Genomic DNA, 9613 nt, shown 5'->3' with positions numbered 1-9613 from the left:
AGTACCACGCTACTCACCCCACACGCTCACCCCATCCGTTCAGCTGCCTGCCAGCCATCACCCAGTGTCTGTAGAGCTCCTCAGGAATGCTGTTCCCAGGAGCCTCAAAATTCACCCTGCCTGCAAAAACCCCAACTGAGGCCTGCCTGCGGTCCAAACGCTGGCAATAAACATCACCTCGCCAAGCAGCCGGGACCAGGGAAAAACACCCAGCTGGGGGAGGGCAAAAAAATTCCACCAGCTGGTTTTTTTTCAACACTATTTTCCTAATTCCTATATATCTCAAAAAAAAGTTAGACTCGGCCACCCGCACAGTCTGAAAGGAAAAACATATTTAACCCTGACAGCATCATACAGTATCAGACACATTCAAAACCTACCGCTGATTCCACAGCCGTTCATTACGCTCCTCACTCAGAACGTAGCCCCTTTGCCACGTGCCTGCCACAAAAGCAGGTCACGGCACATCGAGAGCCATCCCTAGAACTGCCTCACCGGGCATCTCAAAACTACATCGCCGCTCCACATCATCCCAAACTGTTAGCCTTCATAACCAGATGCTGAGCAATATGCTGAGCTACTTCCACTTCTGCTCTGTCTTCACTTATCATTGTATACTCCAGCTAAATTCAATCAAGTATTTGCTCAGGGGTACAAAGTACTCAGTGGCACCTGCAAACCCCAATGGAAAGGAGTCCACAGCCTGCTGGCGCGCAGCTACCGGCCCCAAAAAACCCATACGACCTCCACCCAAAAGGGCCGTGCTAATCAACACGGGACCATCCCGTGCTGGGACTGTTCCATCCCTACTAGAATGGCTACACAAACACACAAAGCCTCTCTACCTCAAACGCACACGCTCTCTACAGACGTGACCTTGGGACACCAGACTACCACACAGGGGACTGTTACTGCTACACCAAGATACGCAGCCTGACAATAAACAGAAAAATGCTGAGGCTAGGTGGCAGGGACCCTCTGGTGTGCCCTGCCTTGAGAGCACCTCAGTTTTGGCTAAAAGGCAGGGGATTGAGTCACAGTAATCGATGGAGACTAAATGCCACAAAAACAAAGGAACTAGAATGCCACAGGAAATAAACCCCTGGGATAGCTGTCAAGAACAGCCAACGAGGAAACACCTGCTGGTAAAGCCCAAGCTGCACAGCAGACTAGCCTAGTGCACAAATGATGCTAGATCCGTCTAGTGGCGCTGCCCTGGCACATCATTCCGTGAAACAAGATCTGCTCAACTGGCGCCATGTCAATAACTCAAACTTGCATAGACACTGCTGTCAGCTGCTGCAATTGCAGTACGATGACAATATGCCTGATGCTCTACAAGCGCCTCGTGCTGCTCTGTCACATGCGAAAACAGAACACGAGCCTCCTTAACAGACACCGCACCCAGAATATAAGATGGCCCTCTGCAGCTCCGCTCCAAAACCAAGATTAACAGTCAGAGTCCTCTGTGACAATTAAGAATTCCAGAGCATCCTAATAACTGATGAGCACCAAAGCAACCTACTGCTGAGGCCCGTCACGCTGCACCTCAGACCTCATCTCAACTGTTTCTGGAGGCTTGCTGCAAAGTGCCTGCAAAGCCAATAGGAAAGACATTGCCGAGTTACAAATTTACCTCATGCTAGCTCTCGATCCAATTGCGATCGGCTTGACTCCATCTCACATGCGTAAAGACCTCCGAGTCGCTCCCGGCCTCTACCCTGACACCGCAATGCCATACCGTATGGACTTAAACGCAGAACCGGAGAACACTGGCAAGATTAATGCCGTACGATGCAACGCACTCTTACATAACCGACAAGGCAAACCGCAACACGGACCCATACAATGCTTAACCGTCTCAGAGAGCGTCCATAAAGAGCGCTGCAATGCAAGACTGACAGAGAGATATACAATGCAATATCCAGTAAATACAGAGCTCCACGTTACAAAACGCAACACAGCCCTCATTACAAGGCAAGACAGTCTCAAAGAACAGAGAATACAAATACAGAGCACTGCAATGCCAGATCGATACGCACACAAGCACTGCAATGCAAAATCAAGTACAGAGTGCTGCAGTAAAAAAACGCAATACAGCATCATACAAAGCATGACGCTCTCAGGTAACGTTCGATACAAGTACAGATTGATGCAATGCAATACAAAACACAGTACAGAGCCGTGCAATGCAAGACGGTCCCAGGTATCGCTCGCTACAAGTACAGAGCGCTGCAATCCAAGACCGGTACAGACACAAACAATGCAATGCTAGATCAAATACAGAGATCCGCAAGAAAAAAACAATACACGGCTATACAAGCCTATACATATTCAAATACAGAGCTCCACATTACAAAACACAATACAAGTTCATACAAGGCAATACAGTCTCCGATAGCAGTCCACGCAAGTAGCGAGTGCTGCAGTGCAACACGCCCAAACATTGAAATAAAAATTCAAATATAGAGCACTACAACACAACAACAATACAGAGCAATACAAGGCAATACAAAAAAAAAAAACCAGTGCTACAAGAAAGAAATACAGGGCCGTACAATTCAATAGAAATAGAGCACGGCAATACAACACACAATAAAGGACTATTCAGTGCGAGACACCCACATGGCATGCGATACGAGGCGTAATAATACAGTTGAAAAGAACACAAAACGCTGCAAAACGATGCAGTCGCAGATGGTGGTCAAAACCGATACGGAGTTCTGAGAAGCCAGGATGTAAGACCTGAGCCCGTAACGAGGCAGAGATGAAATGCTGCAGGGGAACTCTATGGTAGCAGAACTGCCGTGAGCAGAGCTTTCACGGTGGCCTAGATCACCTCCGCAAAGGGAACTCTCCAAAAAGACCTCTGATGAAAACCACACCTTAAGCTCCAGTCGCAAGATGAGGAACGCTTGACCAAGGCTCCAGGCCAAAGCAGCGAAGCTTGAGACACCCAGTGCACACCGACCAAAGTGCACAAGAGTGCAGAAGGTAGATACCTGTACAAAGCATCACATACAAGACTAATCACACAACACAAATCACACTGGGAAAAACACACAGGCCAGAACAGTCACACCCTAAAGGACAGATGCCAGGACCTCTGTCCGCCCCAAACTTAACAGACCCTAAATAGCTCCCTCCGCAACCCTGGTGTTACACCTCCTGCCGGCCTCACCCCACCCACAGCTTTGGCCCTGGACTTACCTTTGAGGGAAGGATGCAGAATCCATCCTCATTGAGCACATCATAAAGTTAGATGCTCCTGCATTCCACGTGTTCTACGTCAGTATCTGCGTAACATATATAAACAAACACGACTCACTAACATTACTGACTGGAAGCATCACATTAGCAAACACCGCTTCCTTCCACAAGATACCCAGTTGCTGATACGTAACTTAGGAAGTCCAGCAATATCGGTAGCATTTTGGAATACTGTCTAAAGTCCAACAAAAGCTTGCCATTAAAAACAACCCCCCCAAAAAACTAAACTTGAGGCCCCACACCTACAAGGCTGAACACTGTCAACATTCAGTCTTCTTTGCCACTGCTGATCATCCCCTCCCACATAGCTCCCATCGTCACTTCCAAACACCGTTGAAATGATAGACTGCACAGCCTGCCGAGGAGCGACTCCATGCGAGCTCGCTACCCAACCGCTGCCTGAACAGTCGAGGCCTATCAACAGATTAAGCACGATCTCCTATCGCTATGCCACCTAACCCTCACTCTACACCCCTGGGCAGAGAAGCACGAAACAAAACACACACACAGACACAGACCAACATTACACACACCACCACAAACAATGGGATTCAAAGAACAGAGAAAACTCTCGGCAAGAAGAATGACTCCCCAACGGGAGATGCTGTCCTGCAAGACGACCAGCAGGGCCACAATGGCCCAGAACAAGGAGGCTCTACGGCAGCCCCAGAAGAGCAGAGCTGAACAGAATGGTCCGTTACAAGAAGTTACGCTCTAAACAGAGATGATGGATCTGCAAGAAGCTGGCTTCAAGACCTAAGAACGTAAGATCGCAGGGAAGAAGTCCCACAGTCCATGAAAATGGACCGGAAGAGAGAAGAGCTGCTGACACAGCCTGAGATGACACCGCAAAAGAGAACTGATGGCAAACTTCCAAGATGTGACACCGATCCATGCTTTATACTCAAAACGCAAGATGAGAAGCGCCCAATGGACACTATGCCCAAGAGTACAGGCATTCCAGACCCTAGGAATGTCACCTGATATGCATAATGTGCTCACTGAGCACAGACAGCAATGACAATGTTGAGACACAGCAGGTAAAATCCAAGACACAAAACAGACCACACAGATGACACACCACCACAGACACAGTTCTGGAACTACCCTGCCCCCTTGGGCTACAGAGAAACCCCTTCCCTTGATCCGCCCAAAGTGGCCTGTTCCTGGACAGCCCTCTCCCCTACACTACCTTCACAAGCTCTCCCTGAAATGCCCAACCGTTGTCCCCTCCCTCCAGACCTTTCCAAGCCCCTGGACTTAGCTTTCAGAGGGACGTGGGCTCTAAATCCAACCTCGACCAAAAATGCATTAGGTATCTGGGATGCTCCTGCAGTCACCAGGTTGCACTTCATCACTGATAAAGAGAAAACCCAGAAACACTGCTGACAGTAAGCATCACACTGGCCAAGACAAACCTCTTCCACAAAAATCCCCTCCTCAGAACTGGGGTGCTCTGCTCACCTGCTCGTTCCAGAGTCAGACGCTGCAGCCATCGTTGCTTCTGCTGCCTAAGACACCAAGCGACAAAAAATGATCATTGCTCACGTGAGAAGTCACCTGGCCCACACCTCTCCTCACTGCCACCCCAGGTCACCTCAGACAGTTGTCCAACGCCACAGGTGTTCCCTCACAGTCCCTGCAAAACCAAAAAAGAGACACCCCGCACTGACTTTGATCTCACACACTCACCGGGCCCACAACTGCCTCACCTTCTCAGACCTCATGTCAGCATGCTGCTTTGCTCCTCCGAGGCTATGTGGGGCACCTGCAATAAAATCAAATCAAACAGCACATGCTGAGATACTGCCCAAAACCAAAGCTCGCCTGCATCTATCCCAACCTCCTGCTCCGGTACCTTAGCTGCTCATCCACCCTGCCCCTGCCATTTACGGGTTCCCTGGTTTCCCTGGGCAGAGCAGTTCCAAGGCGAGCACACACAGGCACAGACAGACACTACACACAACACCACAAACCATGGGATTCAAAGAAGAGAGAAAAAACTCTCCATAGGAACCATGATTACTGGACAAGAGAAGCTGTTGAACAAGGAGAACAACAGGGGCGCGATGGCCCAGAGCGAGGAGACTCCACTGCACCCCCGGAAAATCGGATTAGAACAGAATGGTCCATTACCAGAAGTTATGGTCAAAACAGAGACAATGGATGTGCAAGAAGTCCGGCTTCAAGACCTAACAGCATAAGAATGCAGGGAACAAGTCCCACAGTCCATAAAAATGGACCGGAAGAGAGAAGAGCTGCTGCTGACACAGCCTGTAACGATGCCGCCAAAGAGAGATGCAAGACTGATCCACGCTTTACGCTTGTAAGGCAAGAAGAGAAGATCTGAATTGGCACTATGCCAATGAGTACATGCATTCGAGACCCCAGGTATGGCACGGAGGCATATGATGAGCTTTGTGAGTGCAAAGAGAAACAAGGATATCGAGACCAGAGGAAGGTCTGCGACACAAGACACACCACAACAACAACATAGCACTGATGACACAGGCTGGAACTGCCCTGCCCACGCTAGCCCTAGGATGCAGGGAAACTCGGTCCCTTTCTGTGCCCAGAGGGGCCCGCTCCTGCACAGCCCTCTCCCCTGCACTAATGTTACAAGCCCTGCCCGCAATGCCCAACTGTGGTCCCCTCCCTCCAAACCCTTCCCAGCCCCAGTCCCTCGACTTAGCTTTTGGAGGGCCGGGAGTCTGAATCCATCCTCGACAACAAGCATGTTGGCTAACTGGGATGCTCCTGCAGTCAATAGGTCTGCTTCGTCATCTGAAAAAGAAAAAGAGATGAGGACATCACAGACCACACATGGTGCTGACAGTAAGCATCACACTGGCCAAGACCAACCTCTTCCACAACAATCTCCTCCTCAGAAGCACCAGGATGCTCTGCTGCTCACTTGTTCTTTCCGGAGTCGGACACTGCAGCCATAATCGCCTCTGCAACCTAAGATGCCAAGACACACAAAATGATCATTGCACCCGTGAGAAGTCACCTGCCCTACGCTCCTCGCTGCCACCCTGACTCACCTCAAGAGCTTGTCCAATGCCAAAGGCGGCCCGCACGGCCCCTGCAAAACCAAGACAGAGACATGTCACTGAGTTGCTGCACAGTACTTTGCTCTTACACGCTGACCCGGTCCACAACCGCCTCACCTTCTCGGACCTCTTGTCAGCATGCTGCTTTGCCCCTTCAGGACTATGTGTGGCACCTACAAAAAGAAAAACAGAAGACACATGCTGATATACCGCCCAAAACTGCCACCTGCCACACCGGTTCCCTCCTCCTGCTCCTTTACCTTGACTGCTCACCTGTATTGCCCCTGAGATTTACATGTTGCCATGCTGAGGCTCAGGTACCACCTGGGAAACACAAACAGGGATGGTAATTTCACCGACAACAGCACTCCAGAAAAATAACTGCTACTTCAGCCTACTACTCATTGCTCACCTTGCCCGAGTCACCCCTGGTGCCGATATCATGCTTCGCTCGTTGCTTTGCACCTACAATGTTGAAAAAAAAAAAAAAACAAACCACCAACTGTAAGGCAGTCGTATAGCTACTAATCATGTCTTCCCTTCAACACCACGCGCCAACCCACCTCCTAATGATGCTCTGCTCAGCGCCTCCATTGGTCTTTGATGCCCATCTTGTTCCCTGGCACCTGAAATAAGTATTGAACAAGTCACCCATATGCTGCTTAAGTCATTAACAATTCCAGATGTATTGATTTGATTTTGGAATAGCGCCCAGAGTCCAAAATACAGCCTGCCATTACATAAAGGAATAAAGGGCCAAACTTAAAGGCCCCCCATGCATAAGCCTTACCACCGTCAACATTCAATCTGCTTTGCTGCTGATGATCGGCCCCTCCCACATGACTCCCATCACCTCTATAAAACACTGTTGAAGTGACAGTCCACACCGTCTGCCGACGGCCGGTCCATCCAATCTCACTTCCCAGCCTCTGCCTAAACAGTCTAGGCCTGTCGACCTATTAACCACAGCCTCTTATCGCTATGACACCTACCCCTGACTATACCCCTGGGCAGGGCAGCTCCAAGCCAAAACACACACGCAGGCACAGACCAACATTACACACAACACCACAAACAATTGGATTCAAATAAGAGAGAAAACTCTCTGCAAGAACAAGGACTGCCGGACGAGAGAAGCTGTCGGACAAGGAGACCGACGTGGCCACAACAGCCGAGACTGAGGAGCCTCCGTGGCAGCCCCAGAGAAACAGTAGAACCAAATGGTCCCTTACAAGAACTTGTGGTCAAAATGGAGATGATGGATGTGTAATAAACCTGTCTTCAAGACCTAAAAGCATAAGGATTCCAGGAAAAACTCCCACAGTCCATGACAATAGACCGGTAGAGAGAAGAGCTGCTGACACAGCCTGGAATGACACCGCCAAAGAGAACTGACCAGAAGCTTTCGAAACACAAGACTGATCCATGCTTTACATTTGTAAACCAAGAACAGAACCTCCCAGTTGGCACTATCCAATAGGTACAGGCATTTGAGGCCCTAGAGATGGCATCCAAGGCACCCGATGAACTTCTTGAGTGCAAAGAGCAACAAGGACATCAAGAACAAAGGAAGGTCTATGACACAGAAGACACCACAAAAACAACGTAAGACCACAGACACAGGCTGGAACTGCCCTGCTCATACTAGTCTTCGGATGAAGGGAAACCTCTTCGCTTTACATGCCTAAAGAGGCCCACTCCTGCACAGCTCTCCCCTAGACTAACTTCACAAGCCCTGCCCGCATTGCCCAACTGTGTTCCCCTCCCTCCAGACTCTTCCAGCCCCAGTCCCTCGACTTAGCTTTTGGAGGGCCATGGGTCTCAATCCATCCTTAACAAAAAGCACATTGGCTACTTGGGAAGCTCCTGCAGTCGCCTGGTTCCGTTTTGTCATCTGAAAAGGAAAAAACCCAGAAACACTGCTGACAGGAAGCATCACACTGGCCAAGACCAACCTCTTCCACAAAAACCCCCTCCTCAGAACTGGGGTGCTCTGCTCACCTGCTCGTTCCAGAGTCAGATGCTGCGCCATCATCGCTTCTGCTGCATCAGATACCGAGAGACACAAAATTACCATTATGCCCATGAGAAGTCACGCGCTCCACACTCCTCCTTGCTACCAGCCCAGCTCACCTCAAACAGTTGTCCAATGCCAAAGGTGGCCCGCTCAGCCCCTGCAAAACCAAGAGCGACACCCCTCACTCCGTTGCTGCACAATACTTTGCTCTGGCACGCTGACCCGGCCCACAACTGCCTCACCTTTTCAGACCTCATGTCAGCACACTGCTCTGCTCCTCCGAGGCCATGTGCAGCACCTGCAATAAAATCAAAGCAATCAGCACATGCTGAGATACTGCCCAAAACCAAAGCTCGCCTGCGTCAATCCCAATCTCCTGCTCCTTTACTTGGCTGCTCAGCCACTCTGCCCTTGCCTTTTACGGGTTCCCTGGTTTCCCTGGGCAGAGCAGTTCCGAGGCAAGCACACACAGGCACAGACCAACATTACACACAACACCATGGGATTCAAGAAGAGAGAAAACTCTCCGCAAGAAGAATGACTCTGACGGGAGATGCTGAAGGACAAGGAGACTGACAGGGCCGCATTGGTCCAGAGCGAGGAGGCTCCACGGCAGCCCCAGAAAACTGGATTAGAACAGAATGGTCTGTTACAAGAGGTTACGGTCAAAACGGAGACGATGGATGTGCAAGAAGTCCGGCTTCAAGACCTAACAGCATAAGAATGCAGGGAACAAGTCCCACAGTCCGTAAAAGTGGACCGGAAGAGAAGAGCTGCTGCTGACACAGCCTGGAATGCCGCCGCCAAAGAGAGATGCAAGACTGATCCACGCTTTACGCTTGTAAGGCAAGAAGAGAAGATCTGAATTGGCACTATGCCAGTGAGTACACGCATTCAAGACCCCAGGTATGGCACGGCGGCACATGATGAGCTTTGTGAGTGCAAAGAGAAACAAGGATATCGAGACCAGAGGAAGGTCTGCGACACAAGACACACCACAAAAACAAAACAGCACCAAAGACACAGGCTGGAACTGCCCTGGCCACCTGGGCTGAAGAGAAACCCCTTCCTTCCCTCTACATGCCCAAAAGGGCCCGCTCCTTCACAGCCCTCTCTCCTACACTAACTTTACAAGTCCTCCCTGCAATTCCCAGCCACGGTCCCCTCCCTCCAGTCCCTCAACTTAGCTTTTGGACGGCCAGGTGTCCGAATCCATCCTTGACAAAAAGCACATTGGCTAATTGGGAAGCTCCTGCAGTCGCCTGGTTCTGCT

The 9613-nt window shown here is 50.2% G+C and overlaps 1 long non-coding RNA gene across 1 annotated transcript; it reads right to left on the bottom strand.

Moving 5' to 3' along the window:
- Positions 1–6439: 6439 nt before the first annotated feature.
- Positions 6440–6788, bottom strand: LOC142363698 (uncharacterized). The gene is made up of 3 exons (XR_012765899.1): positions 6736–6788; positions 6597–6647; positions 6440–6496 (listed from the first exon to the last, which is right to left on the bottom strand). It is a non-coding gene; the product is annotated as an uncharacterized LOC142363698 (long non-coding RNA).
- Positions 6789–9613: the final 2825 nt, after the last annotated feature.

Source organism: Opisthocomus hoazin, chromosome 20 (assembly GCF_030867145.1).
Source record: "Opisthocomus hoazin isolate bOpiHoa1 chromosome 20, bOpiHoa1.hap1, whole genome shotgun sequence".
NCBI lineage: Eukaryota > Metazoa > Chordata > Aves > Opisthocomiformes > Opisthocomidae > Opisthocomus > Opisthocomus hoazin.
This window is presented reverse-complemented; position numbering and strand designations above follow the sequence as displayed.